Below are 23,725 nucleotides of genomic sequence, written 5' to 3'. Positions count from 1 at the left end.
AAAGTGGGTTGAAGTTTGTTTTTTTTTAAAGATTTATTTATTTATGCATAAAAGAACTGGGGTACAGGCCAGAGGTGTCGGGGGTGAGAGGATTCACCAGAGACAGAGTGGGGAAGAGAACAGGCAGACTGACTAAAATGCATTGCTGAGGGGAGCAGTGGGCGTGCCAGGAGAGGTCTGCTGCACCATGTGGTTTCTCCCTGGCAGGGGGATCGAACTAGTGCTGCAGAGACTATGGACAGCTTCAAAGGTTGCATCTTAACCCCTTGCACCACCAGGGAGGCCCGAAGTTTTGTTTTTTTTTGTTCACCAGACTGCTGAGATGGGGATCCCCATAGGTACCAGGAATGAGTCCTTCCCTGTTGAGGCTCCAACCTCCCCAGGTCTTGAGGGCCATGCTCTGGGTCCTCTGATCTGGAAGGCAGGGAAAAGGGCATTCGGAGAAAGCACACCCATTCCTTGTCTCCTCAGCCCAGTGAGAGCACACGTATTTCTCATCATCCTCTCATGGGGATCCTTCACATGGTTCCTTCCAGATGCCGGGAGGCTGTGGAAGGAACTCTAGCTGTGGGCAGAGGAGGAAGAATGGATATCAGTTAACAACTTGCCAAGACCCTACCAATTTACTTTCAGAAGCGGAGGCCATCTGAGAAAGGACTTACACCTGCTTCAGAAGTCCCCTATGTCTGAATTCCAGGTCCCCAACTCCCTCTGACCTCTGATGCTGCCTTATTTTCCCAGGGACAGAGCAAAGCTGTAGTTGAGCCCATGGGTGTTTCCAGGTGTCTGATCCTGACTGAAGGAGGCTCCCTGTCCTTGTGAAATGTGACTAAATATCACCAACTCCGACTGGGAGGAAGAGTGAGGAGCGGGGAGGCGGTGTCAGGAGAAATGCTCTGACATTTCAAACTCAACTGCTTTTCTAGCCCCTGGTAATGGCTTCAGTAACTTCACAGCTGATCCCTACGATTGAGCATCAGGACTATTAAATGCTAATTGAGTTGAAAAGCTTCCCCCTCACGCTCTAAAACTCTCAGGCAATAAAGGGCTCCTGGCCAGTGTCCCGGGTTGTGTACTGGGAACAATGTGGTCAGCGGCCCCGTCCACCCTTGCTGCTATTCATCTTCCCAGTCTTGGCACAGTGGGCTTGCTATACACAGGCGTTTTCTTTCTTAGCAGAATGCCCACTGCTATGGCTAAAGCAATACTCTGGAGTGAGCTGTTTGCCCTCAAAATTGTTGGGGCCGCAGTTCCGAAACTCGCAGGACTCTAATGTGGGGCTGGATGTCCCTCGGCTCTGTTTTTTTCAGATCTGCGTATTTGGCAATCCTGTGGCTTGAAATTTTCCTGGAGGGAATTTCAGGGGATGTCCCCAGGATCAATGTAATTATTTCTTGCGGCCTGGAGAAAGATCTTCTGTGACCTCTGGTTTCCATACTCTCCTTCCCCATTCTCTGTTTTTAAAATTCTCTATTTGCCATCTCCCCACCCCCCTTTCACCTAGCTACCCGTTCCCAAGAGATGTGGAAATTGGGGCTCAGAGGCAAGATTTAGGGAGAATATTAGTATTTTATACTTGTTATGAAAATGGATAAACTGTCATCAAATTGACGAGGTAGCAGTGTCCTCGCTTCCAGTCCCATACCTTCAGCCTCCTATTCTGAGAAGAAGGCTCCTGCCATATTTTTGAAAATACCAAGTTAGGCATTAGGATCACTCGGTTTGACAGCGCAGGAGGAGTGACTGCTGCTGAAATTCTCCCTGAACCCCTGCCTTTGGCAACCATGCAATTTCCTCCTGGGAGCATGGCGTGGCCCTATTCCTGTAGCACCTCTAAAATCCCACCAACAGCTACACCTGTGCTTCTGGATCTCATTAAAGACATGGACAGCGACCCTAATACCTACCTCTTACTGTGTGCTGACGCAGGAAGGGGGCTTTGCCACACAGTGACAGTAAATTAGTTTGTCCAGTCTTACTGTTTGCCAGACAGTGTTTTTATGTGTGTTTATTAATTTAGTCTTTCACAGCACTGTGCCTTACGACCTATTAATATGCCCATTTCACTGAAGTGGGAATTGAAGTTCAGAGTGGTTTAGTATTGAGGAAAGTCTATATTTTATTTCCCAAATTAATATATACTGTATAATATAGGTATTTCCCACTTTTTGAAAATTCACACTGCTGCACATCTTTTGACAAAAACCCTACATCAGTACCTGTTTTCCGGAACAGAAAGAAATCCAAAGAGGAATTTCACTTTTACGACAAAGTCGAAAAGCGAAACGGGCTTAAGCGTTGTTTTGCAGCCTTGTGGACGCAGCGCTCGCCAGCAAGCAAGTCCCGCCAAGCTCCTTCCCTGACATCCCTTACCCAGGCTGCGTATGTATCATATCATTCCTGCTTTACTATGTGTTACTGTGATTTTAGGTCTTATGTGCTATTTGGTATGGTTTCATAGGTGATTTTTTGGAATCAGATGCTCAAAATATTTTCCATATTAATTAATGGATATTGCTTCTTCCCTTTGCGCCATTTCAACTTTCAAAGGTTACATAGGAATTCTCTAGTTTTGGATGGGGTGGGGGTGGGGAACTTTATGCCATTTATCATGTAGAGTGAATTATATACTCTACATTTTAGGTATATTTATTTTATGTATAAATATATGCATAAAACAGTGCATTTTAAAATGATTTTTACAAACATTTTGCAAGGGAGCTGTTATTACTCTTCTCTTATGGATAAGAAAGTGGAGACTTTAACAGCCTGAGAAATTCATGTTATGTCACCACATCACAACTAACAAGTCATTGAAGAAAGTCTGAATCCAAGTACAATAATCCTTTTTTGCAAAAAAAACATCGATGTACTTTTCTGCTCTAAAACATATTTTGGTCAGATGATTAAGTAACTCTCCCTCACTTTGTTACTAACACAGAAAATAAGACATCAGTGCTTTACTAGGAATTACCAAAAGGTAGAATCAAGCAGAAACAATGAGAGTTAGATAACACATCCGCTGGCTGAATCCGCCCTAGATAAACAGGCCTGCTTTTCAGAAGCCTCTCTGGGGAGGGATGGTCTGGGTTGGGGTGATAGCACATCGGGGCCCCAGTGCCTTTCAGACTAGAGAACAAAGGTCACCTCACAAATTATGTACATTGACAGCAAGTGAATAATTCTTTCCTTGAAACATGACAAACATTATGTCTAAACAGGCTATATTGAGTACTGTCCCATTATTGTCTTTTGAAAAATCCTATAATGGGACAGTACTTAATATAGCCAGTTTAGACATAATGTTTGTCATGTTTTAAGTTTTGGTTAAATGTAGTTTGAACCAGAAGCAACACTGGGTTAAGATAATGGTGTAACTTGGGATGTGTATGAATACAAACCTTGCTAATTAAAAAGAGATACGCAGATAAGAGTCTATTCCTTTGATAAACCTGGCTTTAGGAGAAAGGTTGATCAGGGAACCATTTTATTTAAGTGAAGAGAAAGTTCCAAGCATTAGTTAGCAGTTGGTAATCCCTAATTTGTGGGCTAATGTTGAAGCAAGTTAATAAAAGGAGCTTAGGGAAAGATCAGAGTGATGTTTCATAGAATTCTGGAGCAAGAGTGACCCTGGAGAGCATCTAGTTCAATGATCTCATTATAAAAATGCAGGCACTGAGGCTAGCAAAGGCGGGCAACCTCCCTATAGTTACAGCTATATAGTTATGCACAAAAATCATGTAAATATTATTTTTTGCATAGTTGTGTGGATGGGGAGCAGGAAAAGTGAGAAACATTTACATTTCTAGTCTTTGGCCAGATCTTCCTAATACCATTTGCCTAGTTCTATTTGGCACTATAGTCCCCTGATTCCGCACCCCCCCCCAAATATTGAACATTTTTAAATTAGCTGTAAAGAATAAAGTCTCATTAAAGGAAAAAAATGAAGTTAAGGATTTTAACATTATTTTATTTATTTCTAAAAATAATATGTGATGTGATATAAAATCTACAAGCTATAAAAGGTTAGACAGTTAGACAGGCTACAGTCAGACAGCTGACCCTCCTGAGGGTTCCCTGCCATAGTTTCCTCTGAGTATCCTGCACATGTGCAAATATGCACTTCCCTTTTCTTTCTGTTTTACACAAATGTCAGCACACTACTCATGGTGTCCTTCATCTTGCTTTCATTATTTAGCAACATACCTTGGGGACTGCTAACTTGTCAGTGCCAATCCAGTCGCTTCTTTCTTTTTTTAAAATGTATTGTTTTAAATTATATTATATTTTATTTTATAACATTGTTCGTTTTTAAACAATATTTGCTTCCCCCCACCCCTTCAGGTGTAGTCCCCATAGAATTTCCTTCCTCAATGCACCCGTGCACCATCACCTCAGTCTCCATTGCTCCTCCCTCCCTCCCTCTGATCCCTCTCCCTCCTCCTCCCCTGCAGTAGGTTTCACTTATAGCAGGAATATAGGGGAACCAAATAAGACATCAGTGTAAAGAAAATAACAACAGGACAAAACACAACAAAGCAAAAATGCTTCTTTCTATTTAAATGGCTGTGGAATCTTTTATTGTCTGGAAGTACTAGAATTTATTTAACACATTTAGGTCATGTTCTGTCTTGTGCTATTTCAAACAAGCTGTGATAAATATCTTTGTACATATATTATTTCATCCATGTGGGAATGTAACTGTGATATAAATTCCTAGAAATGAAATTATGAAGACAATGGAAACGTTTCTTTTATTTTGTTGATACTGTCAATTTTCTATACCATTAACAAAGAATGGGGTGCCTGTTTTTCCAAACTGTAGCCAACACTTGACCTTATCAAGTTTTCTTTTTCTTTTTTTTTATTTAATCAGGCTAGGTGAAATTATGAGAGGTAAAAAATATCTGATTGTATTTTTTTTTTGTGTTCAGACTCAGGTTGAACATTCCTGTTTGGAGCATATATGGTCTCTTTGGATACAAACACATACTGTGAGTTTTATACTTTAGGAAATATTTATTTCTATTTCATTTAAACATTTTTTTTTTCAGGAATCGATGGTGAATTTTATTAGTACTTATTGGAATCTAATTATCATATGATGCTTTCTCATTTGTTTGTTGATTCTTTCAACATATAAGTATCTGCTGTGTCCCAGGGAATATTGCCATTACAGGGAATATAGTAATGAATAGAAAAGACATGTCTCCACTTGTTTATAATAATCTATTCTATCTTGATATAATAATGTAAATTATGTTCATCAGTTTTCTAATGTCAAATCATTCTTTCTATAGTAAATTTCATTTTTGAACATATTACTTATACTTTTTTAAAAAGATTTATTTTATTTATTTTTGCATACAAGAACTGGGGTGTAGGCCAGAGGTGCTGTGTGTGTGTATGGGGGGGAGGTGAGAGGATTCACCAGGGACAGAGTAGAGAGCAGAACAGGTGGATCTACTAAAATACACTGCTGAGGGGAGCAGCAGGTGAGACAGGAGAGGTCTGCTGCGCCATGTGGGTCACCTCCCTGGCCAGGGATCCAACTTGTGCTGCAGTGGCTGGGGATAGCTTCATAGTGCTGAGACTTAACCGCTTGTGCCACCAGGGAGGCCCCCCAAACATATTACTTATACTTTTTATCTTATATTCTATTTAAGATTTTAACTTTGACATTAATAAGTGAAATTAGCCTATATTTTGTATGTGCTTTTTGATATTTTGTTATTATTTTTATCAATATAAATTTGTCTTTATAGAAAGATTTGGATGATTTCCTTCTATTTTAATGTGCTTTTGGTCAGTTTCAATTACATCAGATGTGTCTTCTCAGGTCTGTGGTCATATTCCTCTGTAAAACCAGCTGGGGCTAGTATCTCTTAGAGTTGTGGTTCTTTGACATTACCTGTATTTTTTTTATGGTAACTGGTCTGTTTGGATATACTATCTCATCTACTTTACACTTTAGTTTCTTACATTTTTAGTGTGTCTGGGTTTTCAAATTTATTTGCATAAAAATGAACAAAATTTTCTCTTTAGATCATTTTAACTTCTATAGCTGAGGTTATTTCTTCTTTTGAATAATTGTGTTTCTGTTGCTTATTTAGGTGAGTTAGAGGTATATTAATTTCATTGTTTGCTTTTGCCAAAATACCATTTAATTATGTACTAGGTCTTCCATTTATTGTTTCCTAATTTATTAATTTTTGGTTTTATTTTAATTAATTTTTGTTTCTGTTTTGGTATATTATTTTTGTTATTCCTGACTTATTTGTAGTATGTGTAATTAATTTTTCAGTCTTTTTTTGGTTATTAATATACTTATTTAAGACATTCTTTTTTAATACATTCTTAAAGAATTTTCTATAAAGCACTGTATTAGTTGTTTCCAATAGTTTCTATTATGTAGTGTTTTAATAGTTTTAATAGTTTTTAATCAGGACTACTGATGCCAAACTGACAAATGTCCCTGTAATGCTAGAGCCAATAACATGATCTTGAAGATTTCTGATAAGAGTAATAAAAATTAAGACTTATAAATTTATTTGAAATAATTTTCTACTCCTATTTAGGAGACTGAAACCAGGTCTGATTAAACTAAGTTTGATAATTTTCAAAAGTACCAAATTGCATAATAGTTTGATTTCCTTATTATTTGGTTCCTAAACACTGTCTTTTGAATTAAAACTTGTGTTGAAAAAATTAACATTTTTTTCACTAAGCCATTCTTTAAAAAAAGAAGAGAAAATCACTATGGTCTCCAAAAGCCCTTTAAAATAATAATTTTAAGAAAAGCTGGCTATGCTATAATTTATAGGGAAGAAACCATAATTTAATTTTTATCAGTGTATTTTCATCAAGCACAATTTACCTGAACGATAGTAAATAGTCCAGGAAACCCCCCCCCCCCACACACACACTCATGTAGTAACATTACTCAGGCTCAAAATAATATTTACTGAGAACTATTTTATATTCAGCTCAGCACTGATGAATTCAGACACATTAGCTCATGTAATAATCCTCTTAATATTGGTTTAAGCTAGGCATTGATATACCTTTCTTTTAAAGTTATGGAAATTAAACCACCGGGAAGGTTCTTTGCTCTGGGTAGGAAAGGACATAACAGGGAATCAACATTAGATCTTCTGATATTTAAACAGCTCTCATCAGATTAAAGAGAATGCACCAAATAAGGGTTAGCTGTCTATATATCTTCCCCAATATTCTCTGAAAATGACCATTATGTCAGTCTAACAGATGTGTCATTTCTATTATAAACGTTTATTGAACACCTACTTTCTACACAACCCCTCTCACACAGTGATTTCCCAATGGAAGAGGTACTGTGCCTCCTGGAATGTCTGCTCATTTAGCAAAGGGGCAGGTTGTAGGGCTTGGTAGGGCTGAGTACACACCAGGAATCAGAGAAGGAGGTCACTCAAGGAGAAGAGTGCAGATCTGGAATTCTGGAAGATGGTCCAAAGGTTGACAGTACAATTAGAAGCCACAAAAGGACGGAATATAACAGGAACAAAGGGAGGTTGCAAATAGTGTCAGACATAATTTTTGCAATGTATACATGGCGGGGGTTTCATTTTTTATTTTTTTGTTTTAATGTTCTGTCTTTGAAAATTAGTGAGCTTAATGGTGACAACAGAAGGAAGAAAAAAGAGAGGCAAAATAAGAGGAAGGGAAGCATAGATGGTTTAGAGAAGCCACAAACAATTGCCACTGAATAGGTATATTGTGATGTCATCCATTCCATTCCTTTATTTTCAGGCAGAATTATACTCAGACTTTTTTGTTAAGGTGAAAAAACATAGCTATGCACAGAATTATGCTCTCCAAAATTTGGTGCTAAAGTTCTGACCCTCAATTTGACTGCAGAAGATAAGACCTTCCTGGAAGTAACTAAAGATAAATAAGGCCATAAAGGACTCTGATCCAGTAAGCTTAGTTTCTTTACAAGAAGAGGCAACAGAGAGCTCTCTCTTCCTCTTCCCCAGGCAGAAGGTAGCCTCTGCAGATCAGGAAGAGAGCTCTCACAGGAACTTAACCCTTCTGATTTTGAGCTGGGACTTCCAGGCCCCAGAATTGTGAGAAAATGTATTTCTATATTTTAAGTTACCCAATATATGGTATTTTTTAAGGCCACCCATATTGAGTAGCACAAACACTATTTAAGAATAGCTTCCCAAACTGGGAATTCTCACTAGTCTTTCAGCAGTGGTGACCTTAATCATCATCAATATAGTATAAAGGTGAGGTAAGGGGATAGTATAAAGGTGAGGTAAGGGATCGTCCAAAGAACTATGAAAACTACTGTTAATCACATGCATTGCACCATCCCAAGGCAGTTTTAGGGAGTTTCAGGGCCCCCTTAGAATTTGGTGAAGGTATTGGAAGAGATAATTGGAAAAGTTGAGGGTAACTCTATGTAGAGTTCCTTGTGTGTAGGGGAACTTTCCAAGATTTGATGTTTAGGAGGCATTTCTACTCGTTAAATGTGAAATCAAGAAAGGAAATCATATCCTCCTGCAAACATATATGTTGTTGCAGTAAATGAAAGGTCATGTTAAATGGGGGAAAAGCTTAGGCCAATGCTATAATTAATCCATCCATTCATTCTTTAACAAATATTTATGGAACCCTAGTATATAACAGGCCCTCTGTTCTGATCAGGTCAGGAAGCTCCTTGCATAGATTCCTCAATTTCTGTCATCATTATATCTCGGTAAAGATGCATTCTTTTTGTTGATCATCTTGGCTTTTAGAACGTCCTGTTGGTCAGGACTCTGATAAACTTTTGTTTATGATCCCTCTCTTTCCCTGCCTCTCAAGACCTTCAGTCTCAGGATAAAAAGATTAGCAGTATTTTCTCAAGCTAGTCTTGGAGAAGCTCTACATTTAGTTTATAACCTTAGGAAATAATTCCCTAGTCAGTGAAAATGGAGAATCCCCGTTGGCCCTTTCTGTGCAACTGACTATCAGCTTTATGAAAAACGTCCATTTATGAATCTGCAACATTTGTGCTCTTATCTCACAGACTGGGTCATTGCACTGTGCCTATTACCGGGGTGGAAGGACTATATTTCTTTACACAAATGCTGTTCTCAATGGGGCCAAAAGGGAAGCACTATGAAAGGAGCACCAGTTCACAGAAGCTGTAGATCACTGAAGCCTAGCAGCGCCTTGAAAGTTGGAAGAAAAGATTAAAGGCCACTCCTAATCATAGCAGTGACATTGCTAAAAATACATTGGCATATCCCTCCTTTTCCAACCCTCCAAAGTCTTGGGCTGTGTTTTAAGAAGCTTGTGTCACTTTTAAAGCTTTCCTCCGGAAGTCTAAGCCCTTCTTAATAATTCTTTAATAACTGAAAAACAGAATTGGATTCTGAAACCCCTTCACTCAGATATTTTGTAAAACTGATGTTAAGAAGACTTAAGTTGAGATGTTGGCACTATCATTCTTTTCTTCATTTGCCACCCTGGTTGATCCTACAACCTCCTCAGACATACGTGCTGCATGTTTAGCAGTGGGACTGATTTAAGTGAATTGCAGCACCAAGGAGTTGTTTGCTCAGTGGGGCCATTGTGCTCTGACTTTGGCCTCAGAGCCATTGTGCTCTGAGGGCAGAGTGACCTCACGAACACCTTTTAAAAGTCTGGGATCTCTAAAAAACTAAACACTTTCTCTTTTCTCTAAGCAATATAGGCAAAGAGGGTAGAATCTAATGTATTCAATTTGGTTAGATGTGAAAACATCTCCTTTTCTTTAAATGGATCAATGATCAGTTTATGTTGGAATATAATGAGAAAGAAGAGAATTTTTGGAACATTTATTGTAAAGGTCTAATACTATAAACTGAAAAGGAAAGTGGAGGGACAGGGAGATAAAGAGAGAAAGAATGATGGGGAGAGGATAGAAGGATCAGAGGAAGTGAACCACTGGAGTTGAGAAGTCAGAGGAAACTTGAGGGAACATGGAGGCCTCACCTTCAAGAAAACTTTCATTTAAACCCTTCCAACAAGGGGGGAGGGGACTTTCCTCTTTCCCAAGATCCCCAGAAGAGCTTGCACTGCTTTCCAGTCCACACCCCAGGACTGTCTCTTCGTGGCCATAGGGCAAAATCCAGGCCCTCTGCCCTGGTCTCTGTGAGGATCAGAAATAACTGGTCATTCTCCACTTCACAACAGGAAGAGAGCTTGTTTAAAGTAGGCCCTCTGCTTTTATGATCATAAAATGAAGTCAAAAGGTAAAGTATCAGGTTCCCTGAATAAACTAGGTGGTAAAATAGAATAATTTTTTATTGAGGAGTGAGGGCTTTTTTAGTGGGGGGTGGCAGAGACATCCCTGTGGTGGGTGTGAGGGGTGGGGTCAAAAGTTTATCTATATGTCTAGAGAAAACAGAACAGTTAGATAACCCAAATCCTGATTGTTACGAGCAATTAATTTGTACATAAGCATTTTTTGTATCTTAAACTTTGAAATAAAAACTTAAGGTGATATCTAAGAAAAAAGGGGGCAACTCATATACTGCAAACCCTTGGTGAGCGAGCTGTTCTTGAGACCTGCCTTTTCCAGATACTTGACACTGTCCAAGAGTGTACTAAATAAACATAATCTCATATTGCTTTAACAATTTTGGGGTATTGCTGTATCAACTGTTGATTGCGGTTGCATTATAATGCAAACCATTGGTTACACCATGGTAACTGGAAATGTGTACAGTCCATTTCTAGCCAGAAGAACTCTTAGTATTAACCATTCCTGAGCACACATAGAATACAGGTTGTTCAAAAACACTATTGCGATTTTTCCATCAATTATCTTTCAACAATGACAGTGACCACCTAGAGATCCCCTTCCCTTATTTTCTTCTTTAAATCTAACTCCTTTCCATTTTCTACTTCTATTATTCCTCCTGTATCCCCTTTTAATTTTAAAAGGGGGAAATTTTTTTTTGATAGAAATTACTCCCTTCAAATGCTTCTTTATAGTAATAGGTCAATGTTTCCCTGCTAAGAGTTATCAATTTTCCTAGGCAATTTAGATGCATTGTTAGGCTAAAATCTACCCTTCTGTTGTCAGTAAAACTTCTTCCTTGCTGGAGAAAGAACAAGGAGTAGGGAGTCCTCTCCACCACTTTTAGATTCTTTCAGATCTGTGCATGTGATGATCAAGTTTGTCCAAGATGGGACACTTCATTCTCTCCTGAATATCTGAATAGGCTAACAGGCCTTAGACTAGATGTTGCCTGAAAGGTCCCCCCTCTTCCTGGAGCAGACCATTTGCTCCAGTTGTGAATGCAGTACATCTGCCCACTTTGTCATTAACTGCTCGTTGTTGGCATTTCTAAGTATTTGTCCAGCACTGTCCTCACTGGTATGGGATTTCATTGAGGATTTGGGCAACTATAGGGTGGTGTTAAGGCTACTATAGAAACTTAGCACACAGTAGCAACTCTGAAGATGACCATATGGAAACAATAATGAAAACATAATTAAGAATGCAACTAATTTTAACTCGTGTGGTACAGAAATTAAAATGGCCAGACAGAATAATAAGGGAAAGAGAGAAGGTTGAGATTGAGAGATGGCTGCCATCTCACCTGGAGAGGACAAGTAAAAAACGTGAGCAACCAGACAAAGGGTAGGACGTGGAATGAGCTTGCTCATGAGAGGGATGTGATGGGCGTAGGGTCATGGGGATGAGGGTATAAGAGATTAAACTGGGATGGATCAGATTTCACCTAACTCTGGAAGCCAGGCAGGGGAAGACTAAGAGACTTCAGGCCTATGTTTCCCAGACCTTAGAAAATATATATGGAGTATCTTCCTGAAAGTAAGTGTTGTACAAATATTTGGGGCAAATCAGTTTTTAACTCCTGTACTAAAACAAACATGGATATATTTGGAGTAGGATGCAAAATTGGCATGACTTCAGTGATAAAATTTGCATATATGAAGAAATTTTGGCTGTAGCTGATCACTTGGAGGAAACTTCCACACCTCCCATTACTCTCCTCTGGTAGTAGCACAGTGGTGGGAGAGTTTGTGAATTTCCTCAGGCAATAGGAAATGAAACTGCACTGGCCAAAGCTGTGCTCTGTGCCTGGAGCATCTTCTCTGCCCCTCTGAGCAACTTCTGGTTCCTCTCCAAGAGTTGATCTGACATCTGGCTGTGATTATGTATCATGTTGATATGGGCCTCTGCCAAGACATTGTTGCTTAATATCAAGTGGTAGGACATTTGTCTAGTCCTTTGTAGGTTGGTTTGCCATCCTTCTTTCAACAGCACTAGAAATAATTACTATTGTCCTAATTTGCAAATAAGGACATGATGTGTGGCTGGTATTAAAACATGTTTGTTGAGGTCTTTCAAGAAGACTTCTGTATTAGAACATGGGTCCTGCCAGGGAGGGGACCCAGTGTTTTGTTCTTGTGTTCTTGTGTTCATATTTTTATTCTGGAAGGGGGCTTTATGCCACATGTGAGCTGCCAGCCTCATACATGGAAGGCATGCTGACCTTTTTAATTCAGTTCTCCAGCTGCTATCAATTGGTGCATTGCTGGGCAATATTTAATGACAGCTTTCAGCTCCATACATTGTTTTATTGAAATAACATTGTATTACAACATATCTGTTTCAGGTGTGTATCATTATAAACCAACAGTATATACTATATTCTATTCATCGCCATACAATTGCCCCTTTTCTGCCCAATTTAATCCATCTTCTTGCCCCCTTCTCTTCTGGTAACAACCAATTTGGTCTTATAGTCTGAAATTTTGTTTTTGTTTTATTTGTTTTATTTATTTGTTTTGTTTCCTTATGTTTCACATGAGTGAAATCATACAGTGGTTGTCTTTCCCCATTTGACTTATTTTACTAAGCATAATAATACCCTTAGATCCATTCATCTTGATACAAATGACAGGATTTCATCTTATTTTTTTTAATTTTTTTTCTTATTTTTTAAGGCCCAGTAATATTCTATTGTATATATTACCACATCTTCTTTATCCAATCGTTTATTGATGGAAACTTAGGTTGTTTCCAGCTCCTGGCTCTTGTGAACAATTCTATAATGAACCTGGGAGTTTATATGGCTCTTCAAATGACTATTTTGTATATTTGGGGTAAATACCCAGATGTGGGTAACTGAATCATATGGAATTGCTATTTTTAATTATTTGAGGAGCCTCCATACTATTTTCAATATTGACTGTACCAATTTACATTCTAACTTACACTCTACAAGGTTCCCTTCTTCCCATGCCTTTCAGATAATAGCCATTCTCATAGACGTGAAGTGATATCCCGTTCTTGTTTTGATCCCATTTATCTACTGAAGAATTTAACTGAAGAAATATGGAATTTGGGTGGGCAATTTAGTTTTGAAATTCTGTCTGTCTCTGTCTTTTTCTTTCGGTTTATAAACAACTCTGGCTGTAATAAATTTAATCATGATTTGTACCAACAGAATCACCTGATTTTATTTTGCAGCGTATTTTAAATGATAAAATATTCCTCACTGTCTTCAGGCCTTATGAAGCCCTGTCTATTTTAATACCAACTTTCTGAAGACTCATTAGTAATTAATGAAATCATTAAAAGTGGTCCTTGGTGACTGACACCTTCCTGGCAACTACAATGCCCTCTTGTACATGCTGAAAATGTCACTGGCTTCGAAGGTTTGATTTGGGGGGTGGAGTGGTGGGTGGGAGGGGAGGAAATTGGATTACTTGAAGTTTCACAACAGACATCAGCTAGAACAGAAAGCTGTGAGTATGTTCCTCCAAGTTTCTCTACTTAGGAAGCTGTGCTGGGAGAAGTTTTCTGAAAAACCATCCAATGCTGGTTTGAAGAAAACCTGCTGATACCATGTTTTCACTGAAATGCTATTGTATGGCTCAACTCAATTAGTAAAGATGTAGTGTTGAACGTCACCCTCTTTTTTTTTTCCTCTTGTTTTCACACATTTTCTTCTTTCTTGGCATTGCCCAGATTTATTCTCCTCTTCTCCCTTTTAGGAACAGAATTTGGCATAAATAAGTAACTGAGAAAATCGTATAAACAGTAGAGTAAATGCACGGTTTCTCCAGCCTCCCACTGTAGGTCAGGGTAATTTGTTGTACCAAGTGGTTACCCACAAGAAAGATGGTAGTTCTGTGGCTGCTGTTTAATTTGTTTTAATAAAGAAACCTACATTCTTTCCTTAATTACTCAAAATGGAACATGACCCCCCTCCCCCAAAGTCTTGCAAACCGCTAATGCTCCGAAACTGTTAAATCAAAATGGACTACTTTGCCAGAGCACTGCCCACAAAATGGAATTGGGTACATTTCATACCCCAATGAATTTAAATTGTATGGAGCTGATATTTAATACAAATGCAACTACCAGTGGAATCTGCATACTTAATATGCATTCTCTAACTCAGAATTAAGCAGTTGATCTATGGGACACAAAGGGATCATCCCTCTCTCAAAGAGAATATTTTATGACCAGGCAGTTTAAAAGGCACTGACATAAACAACTGTTTGCAGTTTTCTCTCTCATCTTCAAAAGGCAAAGAGTACATGGAAGGACATGCTGTTTTAGACAAAGCATTTTAGAAAATTGCTTGCAATGTTTTGCTTTTCCTTTGAGGACAAGTGAACCTTTGATAGGTGTTTAGGAAGAGTTCTTTAATTTATTTCTCTTAGTTTTGGGGGGAGGGCAACAGAATACTGTGAAGGCACAAAAACGAAGCCTGCTTCCTCTTGGAAGTGGAAATCTTACTGCTTAAATCATAAAAGTGCTATTTACGGTTTTTACACCATGAATGAACTTGCCATATTATCTGGGACAGAGTCAATTTAAAATGAATAGTTAAGTTCAATTTCATCATTGTACCTTTGTAAGAATTTCACCTAGACAAATGAATGAATAGAAAACATACATTTTGCTTGTCCCAGATTTGATTCCTAATATATGTCACTTTTCTTTTAGCCATGAGGTTAGTTGGAAAGTCATGATGGAATTGTTTTAAAATTTTGAGTGTATGCCTTATACATAAAATGTGCATCCCACATCTTTTCATTTCCTTCAAATGCTTGAGGGAGGAGGAAGGCATCGAGTGAAGACCTGCCTCTTTTTCCAGAGAACAGAGGCCCTGAGAGCATGACAGGACCTCCCTAGTTACAGCAGTCACACTGTTCCTAGATTTGTCCCTTCTGGACTCCAGGTGGTGGCCCACCCCACCGTGTGCAGCTGGGTGAGCAATCACAATGGAAAGATGATTCCATGAGACTCAGAACCATGCACACTTTATGTTTTGAATTAGGTTTTATTAGTCAGCCCACACATTGAGTGCTAGGTGCTGTCTGTGGAGTTATAAAGATATATATATATATATGGTACTGGCTCTGTCCCTGCAGAGCTTGCAATGTATTTCGGGAAGCCAGGCATGTGCATGTGAAGCAGAAGCTCACTGTACAAGGCAGTAGCAAACATGGCATTCGCTTCTGAGGATGCAGGTGGTGATAAGGACTGCAGATGTTCAAGGCCATGGGGGAGGTCAGCACAGAACTGGACCGAAGGCCTGGACTGAGAATTAGGCAGAGCCCTGTAGGAGAAAGGTGAAGGGTTAGTTTTTAACTAATCTGGAACTTGATATTCCTAGAGCTTTTGGAATTCTTTTTTTCTCTGAAAAATTTTAGCCACTAAATGTCATTTCCATATGGTGAGAAAAATATATTGGGGGGGGGGGAGGAGGTTAAAACTTGTGCATGATTCCTTGTTGAAGCATTTAAGTTGGTCCCACCTCTTTCTTCCCTGCCTATGGCTGGTGATGTAAGTCTGTGCAATTAATATAAGCCAGGTCAGAATAGCAAAAATGAGGGTCTGTTAGAATTATTTAGCTCTGGAATGCTGTCTGTGTGGACTGCCCAGTGGGAACAGTGAGACATTCCAGACTTTCACTGACTTTAGGAACAGCTCATTGGAGACTCTGAATAGGGTGCGAAGGGAAATTGTCTGCTTGGCCTGGGGGCTTAGATGAACCATGAAGGAAAGAATGGATAAACTCCAGTGGAGGTACATAATATGTCGCCCCAAATCATCTAAAATGACCTTCATGTGCCCTCCAGAGTGGCCCCGGGAAAAACATCACTATACTCCTTCAGCCCTTACCTTGCTCTGCTTCCCAGAGCCTGTCTGATACAGGCAGAAACCCCACCGTTAGATTTCTCTCTGCCCTCAGGAACATTCACCAGTTGGGAAAAAATACGGCCAGAAAATTGTTGCTATGGGTTCTGTTTTGTGGAAGTTAAAATGCTGGAGCAAGAATCTGATTGCTTGATAGCTCCATTTCTCTCCTGCCCCAACCCCCATTCTCACACGCTCCCTCTCGCCCACCCCCACCCCCACTATATCTCCTCTCCCCCCTTCCCTCCACTGGACTCCCAGTTCTGCCCCCGTGCAGGGCTGGAGGAGAGCCTTACAGGTTGTCAATGAAACATGGAATTATTTCCTTTGATGGCTTAGATAATAGTAGGAGCCAAAGCAATGAGTGAGGTCGGCTGAAACCAATGCAGCCCTGCCCGGGACTGCAGAGCCAATCGCAAGAGCAGAGGGCGGGGCGTCGGCGCCAGCAGATAATTGCTAAGTGCATCGCTAGCACAGTTGGTCCGAGCTGCTGAAAGGTCTGGTTGCAGAGACACAACGCGTAATCCTCAGCGAGCTCCATCCCGGCAGCATCCTTCCACGGCTCGGCAGGGCAGCGAGCCTCGGGCACCAGCCCCTCCACCCCGCGGAAAAGGTACTCCCGCCTGCGTCCCGGGGGATCCTGCTCTTCCTTTCTAGGTGGCTTGCAGTTCAGCTTCTGTAGAGGGATTGCTCAAAGAACTGAAAAGTTTAGGGGAGGAGATGTGACAAAGGTGGGGAACCACCGTCTTTTGTTGGGAGGAAAACAAGCTGACAATTTGGAAAACTTCTGCGCTGTCCAGAATGGGGCTTGTTTACTACTCGCTCAATGAGCTGGACTCAGGTCTGTGGAAATAGGTCTGGTTTGGGGTTAGAGTGTCTGCAGGGTTGGGGTGTAGATTCAGGCTTGCTAGGTGGAGGGAGTTGGACCCCCATGGGCTGGCTCCTGCCCACCGTCCCTGGGAGGCTGAGAAACGTGATTGGTTGGTTGGATTTTCCGCCATAGGGTCTGCCCCCTTTCCATACCTTGACCTGCCTTCCCCAACTATTGTGACCTTCAATTTGAATCCTTCCCCAAAACTTCTGTCTTCTTGTCCCTCCTACCCCCTACCCACTGTCTCAGTTCCTTTTATTTGGCGAAAGGGAAAATTGCCTGGGGTTTGGGCAACTGTCCTGTTTGACCTGATGTGCATCTCCGAATCACACAATTTGGTGAGAAATCAACAGAACAGTTCTCAGAGGAAAAGAAATCACTTAATTGATTAGTTCCCGAAAACTCTGGAAGACTTTCCAGGTTTCCTGTGTACTGAAATAAAGGGGAGGGAGCGCTGTTTTATCCCGCATGAAGGTTACACCTTGACCCGAGGAGGGCGGCTGGTGCTGAGCTTGCAGCTGCTCTGGAAGGTGGAGGTGGTGGGCCCAGCGGCTCCCCAGGACTGGCTCTGTCTAGGTGCGCAGGTACCCCTGTCCAGAGGTTGGGGAGCCACGATCCACACTCTTTGATGACTGTTCTTCAAAGAAAATTGCTCCTCATGGCAGGCACCTGGTTCAGCCTGCAGCACCTTGAGCATCCTAAATTGTGGGACCACGAGAGCCTCCCTTGCTCTAAGACCCACTCTCGGTCCTGGTGCAAACTCCTTTTCCTGAGCCGCTACTGATGGAGGTGTTAGAGAGGTGAGTCTCCTAGAAAGCAGGGTCCCCATGGTAGGGGGGAGGTGTTGTGCTTGGTTTTGGACTTCCTTCCTGCATTTGTGCAGGCAGCTCCTATTTTAGTGCCATGCAGCCTTTTCCAGGTGTGGACAGGCTGGATACCTGAAGCTGCCAGCTGGGGCTGATCTTACAAATCCCGAGGCTTTGAGGCTTTCAGGTGGGTTTCCTTCACTGCTTTCTTTCTTAGACCCGCAACTATAAAGTTCGATGCCTAGTCCTGGTGAGAAGTGACTGTCCTGGGAGGGAACCACCAGCAACACCTTTTCTCTGTGACACTCTTCCTGCTGAGGTGCAGGTGACAGCCTTGATTCTCTGGCTTCAGAAGTCACTTTCACTTTTTAATTCTTATTTTCTTTAACCCCCACAACAGGTTCTCCTCCACCTCTATTAAGCAGCTATTTTGGGTGGGAGCTGCTAGAGTGGAGGCTCTACTCATAATGGTTCAAAAACCAGCTGCCAGACTTTTTTTTTTTGGTCAGGATTCAGTCAGTTTTCTCCTCTGCACATGCTGTCTGACAGTAAACAAAACAAACTTGCAGCCCCACAAATGATAATGCCTTTGTGCTTGAGAGTCTGGAGTAGATGCTGAACTTTAACTGGCTGTTAGGCCTGTTTGGTCCAAACACTTGTCTTCTGTGTCTGTTTAGGGCATGTGGCTCCCAAAGAGCCTGGGAGAGGTGGCACCCAGCAGGTGGGCTCTAGAATGGGGGCCCCTTGGTGTCCCTGAAGCCCATAATAAAACTAGAAGTTGCTTTTGAGTTCAAGGAATGCCTAGAACCAGGCACAGGTACCAGAATTGGGGATCCCTTCAATCGATGCTGACCTGCTGGATTTCTAGCGTTGTAGAGGACGTTAAAAGTAAGGCTTTTAAACTAGCTCCTGAATGGTGACTCATGCAGAGAGGAAAAAAGGCGGGGTGGGGGGGTGAGGAGTGTTGGAAAGTACAAGTGGGGCATGCTGGAGCACTTGCTTCTCCTCCCTCTCCCTCCTCCTCCTCCTTCCTCTTCCTTGTAGTTCCCCATTTGGAACAGAGATCATTAAAATAACAACTTTAGACTAAAAAAAGGATAATGGGAGCTGAAGAATAATTGATGGAAGGGAAAACATCATCGCTGCCACTTCACCTGGGATGGGGCATTAAACCCAGGGTCCAGCCCTTGTGTTGGGATCCAAATTGAAGAATTTCATTCTTGGTTTTAGGCTGATTCGTTCCGTGCGGGGCTGGTGCCAATGTGTGTGTGAAGGGATGATGCTAGTTGCGCAGGAATTAGCTGCTCATTCCTTCATCAAGCATGTAGCTTTACCCAGGACCCGGGACAAGCACCATCTGTAGATTTTTGTGTTTTCTCCCCTCCACAATTTGCCAACTAGGATTTCTCTCATTTAACTACTGCACTTTGAAGGGATTGCCTCCTGTTTCCACAAGCCCCAGGTGACTTACCTGGCAAGTAGAAGTTCCTAACTGACTTTTTGTTCCTCCACCTCTAATCTCCTTCCCCTTAATCCCCTTTCATCATAAACACATCAGTGAATAATCTCCTTGCTAACCTGCTCTGCTCTTGTCATTCTGTACTGACTTAGCTGTTAAAACTGTCCCCTGAAATAGGATGGAAAACATTATCTATTTTATCAGAGAACAGCCTTTTACTCTTCTATTTTCAAATTTAATTTTGCGGCTTTGGGAAAATCAAATAAATATGTTAATCATGTTGCGTGTTTTTGTAAATGATGTGAAATATCTTCTTTTTCTTTTGTGTATGTGTGAATCCCCCCGTTATTCTGGGGGTATGTCTGCAAGCTTGAGATTGTCTGGAGCATCCCCTGAAAGTTGGAGAGGTTGGAACATGATGCTTCTGTTTATTCAAGATAGGAAATTGGGGGGAAGGCTGTTTCAAGGTCTCAGCTCTGAAAAGTATTTATCACACTCTGCTATTTACCCCTTTCATTCGTCACTTAGGAAAATTGGTAGCCGAAATTAGGAGTAAATAGTTTACCTGACTCAGTTTTCCTTATGCTCACCTGCCTTGTCCTCTTACCCAACCTGAAGCAGGTACCTAAACAAACTTACTTATCTAATCTATGCCTCCTCACTTCGTCCCTTTCAGCTCTTCCTTCCTGTCCTTTAAGGGCAACCTAGTAGTTGATAATACTTTTGACACCCTTGTTCATCTTCCTTCTGAAACAGTTAATTAGGGGAAATCAGGAATTCTGGAAATCACATGGAGTTGGCCCTGTGGGAGCAGTGAGGTAACCTTTTCCCCATGCACCATTCTCTGCACACCTCACAAGAGCCTGTGGTTGGTGCAGCTACCCTGCATGAGGAAGGCAGAAGAGGTGTTTTGAGCCCAGGTCTGTTAGAGGCACAGGAAGTTCTGCCAGGCTCAGTCCTTGCCCCTCCACTATCCTGAGGCCCACTCACTCTCAACTCCATGCATGGTACTGACCTTGGAAACATTAGCCCAAAATGACATGTCTGTTGTTCTTCTAGTTTCTTTGTTCTCCGTTCTTTGATCATTCCTACATCTCTCTGTTGAAAATTGGAAAAGATCTACTTGTTCATACTAAGGTGTGAACTGCTAGCTCAGAGGTATTAAGTTCTTAATGGAAATCAAAAATGTTCATAGTAGAGTTTTAGACATCTGCTAGTGGGACTGGATAGGAAGTGTGTGGGAAATTGTAGCCCTTTGTTTTTTAGGTAAGCCTGGTCCTATCTTGTGTCCAGGATACCCTGCAGTCACTCAGGATATTGTGGTAGCAATATTTGTCTGCCCCTGGTCTAGTACTTGATCCCTCTAATTTGACCTTGGGGATTACATTTATTTGCCCTTTTTGCCTTTTAGTTCCTCACTAGGTGATTGGACTATTTCTCTTAAATCCTTTCTAACTTAACCTCCTCTCTGGATTTGCCACCGGTGTCTGAGCTCCGGCTGGGGATCCCACAGCTCTAGAAGGACTTGGAGCTTGCAGAGTGTAGTCCTGTGCGGGCCACAGTGGGAGTGGTGCTCACACAGCTAGACTCCATGAAAGCAGCTCGGGAGGAGTGGTGGATGTTATGCCAGAAGAAAAACAGGCTGAGGGGTGATGTAATAACTGATTTTGGTTTAGGAGGGGATGTTATATGGAGGATGGCGACCAGCTGTTCTCCATCTCCAGTAAGGATTGAACGAGAGAAAATAGACAGAAATTGCAGCAGATGGACTTAGATTAGGTATGAGGAAGAATTTTCCATCAGCAAGAGTTGTTAAAAAGGGAAGGTTGTGGCGCCTCCGGGATAATCTTCAGGGAAGGGGAAGCAGGAGATTCAGCTGAAGGAGGTGGCAGGGGCTGCGAGGAGGTGAAAGACAGGGCCAGCTAGTCCAGAAATGCCGGCCCTTGCCCCACAAGGGACAATTTTTAAAATTTCTCCCAAACCTCACCTTCACTTGGGGGCTGTCAAAGTGGCAGAGATTCAAAGCCCTTGGGAAGGGAGGGGTAGGCTCGCAGCCAAGCTGCCCACTGCAGGGATGTGGCCTTAACCTGCAACCCTGTCTCCATCTCTCCTTGAAGGTGTGCCACGAGAGTCTAGTCTTTCATTTATAATGTGGCAAATAGGCCCAGGGATGCTAACAGGCCTTGGCGTCATCACACAGTGACCCGATGGCAGAACTGGGACTAGAATCAAGTTCCTGTATCACCCCAGTCAGTGTTTTTTGCTCTCGCTCATTTTTTTTTTTTCTCTTTCAAAATTGAATAGACAGTTTGCTTTTCTAGGCTCCTAATTTTTCTCTAACCAAATGGCAGAGACAGGGACACCTGCAGTTAAGCAGTATTTACTGAGTGCCCATTACCACCACCCGTGCGCTTTACTCCAGCTTCTCTGATTTTACAGCAAGCACTCTGGTCCCAGCCAGTGGCGGAGAGGGGCTGCTGGGGTATGGTGGCAAGGCCGGGGTGGTAGAAGGCACCCCAGAAACTGGAACAAAGGGAAGGTGAAGTAGAACCGGTAGATCCAGGGAGGGAGGGTGATGTGAAAAACATATAGGGCTATTTAATCCGAACCTCTAAGAGACTTTAGATAGCTAGTTCAGAGTCCTCTCTGGATAATGAAATAAATGACTAGAACATTCATAGACTCTAAACAGGACATGTCACGAGTTACCTTTACAAAACAAAACAAAATTTTGAATTTCATTCAGATTCTCATTTCTGAGAGAAGCTTTGCTATGTGGGGCCGAAATTCTGCATTCCTTCTGGCCAGACTTGATTCATCCTAGGCAGACACATCTTCTGGGCCTGCTTGGAGCCTCGTGGCCAAAGCGGTAGAGAAGCCCAAAGGGTGCCATCTGCAGCACAGGAGTGGGCTGTTCTCAGGGCTCAGGTCCCGGGTCTTGATGGGGTGGGGAAGGAGCAGCCCCGAGAGAATGAGGCAGAAGATGTGGAGGGCTTTGCTTTGCGGGAATTTGAGCCAAGATGAATTGGTGCAGTAAGTTCCACAAATAAATACCTAATTAGGAAGAGCAGGCTTGTGGCCACTGAGAAAAAGGAGGAAAACTTGGTTTGTGCAGGGTTAGCTGGGGTCAGTGGTGAGTGCCTGGTGGTGTGTCTCTGTGCTGACAGATGCCTGGGCCTTTGTGGGCCCACAAGCATAGGGGTCTAGCAGAAAGGAGATAGTGGTGTCCTCCTGTGAGAACCGGCATAGAAACAGAGACCCTGCATGCCAGAGGTAGTTAAGTGGGATGTCTTTCCAGGGGCGACTGAGACATGAGGATTAGAGTAGCCAGAGGGGAAGGTGGGCACCAGGGACTGGGTTACCAGGTGTGAGACAGACTTGAAGAATGGAGAAAGTGTGGGGTGATGAGAGAGGAGGAGCAGGATAGGCTGAACAAGGATAGGATGCCAGGACTGCCAGTTCTGTTTGCAGAAGGAGCCCATGACTCACGGAGAGAACCTCGAAAAATGTCAGGTGGGCAGGCCAAGCCAGGTTGCCTCAGCTCCCACCCTGCATCCTCCTTGCTCTCATCACTCAGAGTGAAATTCAGGTGACTTCGCCTGTGTGCCCTCAATCTTGATGCCACAGACTGCACTAGAATACCATGAGGTGCAGTGAGCATGACAGTTACATATTCTGGATGCAGGGTGCACATTACCCCCAGTGGAGGTGGTCAGAGGAGGGGGTCCTGGAGAGAGGAAAACCAGAGAGGGACTGGAGGAATAAATAAGGTCCTCTCAGGTGGATGGGGTTGCTCCATGTGTCAGAGCTGTGAGTAATATTTGGGTGTCTCTGCTCCTGAGCACATGAGATTTTATTTTTGAGGGGAGAAGCATATTGTGGGTGCTCCCAGGTAGGGAGGACCAGCTGGCCAAATAGAGCAGCAGAAGGGTTTCAGGCAGGAAATGACACAGTCACATTTGCATTTAGGAAAAATGAATTATGAAGTCGAGACTGGAGCTGAGGCTTAGGAGGGGTTGGCTTGGCTTGGAGAAACTGGTTCTGAAGCAATTTGCTGCTGTCCAGGTGAGAAGTATCAGGGCCTGAAGGAAAACAGTGGCAGGGGAGAGGAGGCGGGGATAGCATTAAAGAGAGATGCTTCGACCCTACAAGTTTCACCAGATCAGGCAAAAATGAAGAGGGGTTGAGCATCCACAGGAGGAAGTGACGGGTGACAAGGAATGAGGTGGGAGTGGCTGTGTCCCCCGCCAAAGGCAGGATAGGAGCAAATGAGTTTAAATAAAAGAACACTAGCTAGACATTAGCATTAATGCTTTAATGAGGAGCTGTTAAACATGGGGTGAGGACTAATTCTCTCTTTCATAAAGTATTAAAAAATTAGTCTG

At 42.1% G+C, this 23,725-nt stretch overlaps 1 protein-coding gene across 2 annotated transcripts in view; it reads left to right on the top strand.

Annotated features, from left to right (window-relative positions):
* The first annotated feature begins 2,274 nt into the window (after positions 1 to 2,274).
* ZMAT4 (zinc finger matrin-type 4) overlaps positions 2,275 to 23,725 on the top strand; it is a 387,418-nt gene continuing 365,967 nt past the window's right edge. Inside the window, exons 1-2 of one of the 2 annotated variants that reach the window (XM_054700911.1) lie at positions 2,275 to 2,382; positions 4,935 to 4,994. The gene's annotated coding sequence lies outside the window, so the exon portion shown is untranslated. Of the gene's footprint in view, positions 2,383 to 4,934; positions 4,995 to 16,678; positions 16,818 to 23,725 lie in introns of those variants that run through there. The other variant, XM_054700909.1, reaches the window with a different exon arrangement.

This window comes from Talpa occidentalis, unplaced genomic scaffold, assembly GCF_014898055.3.
Source record: "Talpa occidentalis isolate TD23 unplaced genomic scaffold, MPIMG_talOcc4v2.1 talOcc4.4, whole genome shotgun sequence".
Classification (NCBI taxonomy): domain Eukaryota; kingdom Metazoa; phylum Chordata; class Mammalia; order Eulipotyphla; family Talpidae; genus Talpa; species Talpa occidentalis.
The sequence above is the reverse complement of the archived record's forward strand: the minus strand, read 5'-3'. Positions and strand labels throughout refer to the sequence as shown.